This window comes from Heterodontus francisci, chromosome 6, assembly GCF_036365525.1.
Source record: "Heterodontus francisci isolate sHetFra1 chromosome 6, sHetFra1.hap1, whole genome shotgun sequence".
Lineage (NCBI taxonomy): Eukaryota > Metazoa > Chordata > Chondrichthyes > Heterodontiformes > Heterodontidae > Heterodontus > Heterodontus francisci.
In genome coordinates, this window is record NC_090376.1 from 2324603 (window position 1) to 2326406 (window position 1804).

Consider the following 1804-nt stretch of genomic DNA (forward strand, 5'->3'; position numbering starts at 1 on the left):
CGCCCACAGCGCCACCACCCGCCCGGGAGGCCAAACACCACCACAGCGCCACCACCCGCCCGGGAGGCCAAACACCAGCACAGCGCCACCACCCGCCCGGGAGGCCCAACACCACCACAGCGCCACCACCCGCCCGGGAGGCCCAACACCACCACAGCGCCACCACCCGCCCGGGAGGCCCAACACCACCACCCGCCCGGGAAGCCCAACACCACCACAGCGCCACCACCCGCCCGGGAGGCCAAACACCAGCACAGCGCCACCACCCGCCCGGGAGGCCAAACACCACCACAGCGCCACCACCCGCCCGGGAGGCCCAACACCACCACAGCGCCACCACCCGCCCGGGAGGCCCAACACCAGCACAGCGCCACCACCCGCCCGGGAGGCCCAACACCACCACAGCGCCACCACCCGCCCGGGAGGCCAAACACCACCACAGCGCCACCACCCGCCCGGGAGGCCAAACACCAGCACAGCGCCACCACCCGCCCGGGAGGCCCAACACCACCACAGCGCCACCACCCGCCCGGGAGGCCCAACACCACCACAGCGCCACCACCCGCCCGGGAGGCCCAACACCACCAACCGCCCGGGAAGCCCAACACCACCACAGCGCCACCACCCGCCCGGGAGGCCAAACACCAGCACAGCGCCACCCCCCGCCCGGGAGGCCCAACACCACCACAGCGCCACCACCCGCCCGGGAGGCCCAACACCACCACAGCGCCACCACCCGCCCGGGAGGCCCAACACCAGCACAGCGCCACCACCCGCCCGGGAGGCCCAACACCACCACAGCGCCACCACCCGCCCGGGAGGCCAAACACCACCACAGCGCCACCACCCGCCCGGGAGGCCCAACACCACCACAGCGCCACCACCCGCCCGGGAGGCCCAACACCACCACAGCGCCACCACCCGCCCGGGAGGCCAAACACCACCACAGCGCCACCACCCGCCCGGGAAGCCCAACACCACCACAGCGCCACCACCCGCCCGGGAGGCCAAACACCACCACAGCGCCACCACCCGCCCGGGAGGCCAAACACCACCACAGCGCCACCACCCGCCCGGGAGGCCCAACACCACCACAGCGCCACCACCCGCCCGGGAGGCCAAACACCACCACAGCGCCACCACCCGCCCGGGAGGCCAAACACCACCACAGCGCCACCACCCGCCCGGGAGGCCCAACACCACCACAGCGCCACCACCCGCCCGAGAGGCTAAACACCACCACAGCGCCACCACCCGCCCGGGAGGCTAAACACCACCACAGCGCTACCACCCGCCCGGGAGGCTAAACACCACCACAGCGCCACCACCCGCCCGGGAAGCCAAACACCACCACAGCGCCACCACCCGCCCGGGAGGCTAAACACCACCACACCGCCACCACCCGCCCGGGAGGCCAAACGCCACCACCCGCCCGGGAGGCTAAACACCACCATAGCGCCACCACCCACCCGGGAGACCAAACATCACCACAGCGCCACCACCCGCCCAGGACGCCAAAAACCACCACAGCGCCACCACTCGCCTGGGAGGCCAAACTCCATCACAGTGCCATCATCCGCCAAGGAGGCCAAACACCACCCCAGCCCCCCGATGCCAAACATCACCACAGTACCAGCCCCTGCCACAGCGCCACCACCCACCCGGGAGGCCAAACACTACCACAGCACCACCACCCCCTCCCGGCCTGGGAGGCCAAATACCACCAAAGCGCCACCGCCCGCCTGGGAGGCCTAACACCACCTAAACGTCACCACCTGCCTGGGAGACCTAACACCACCAAAGC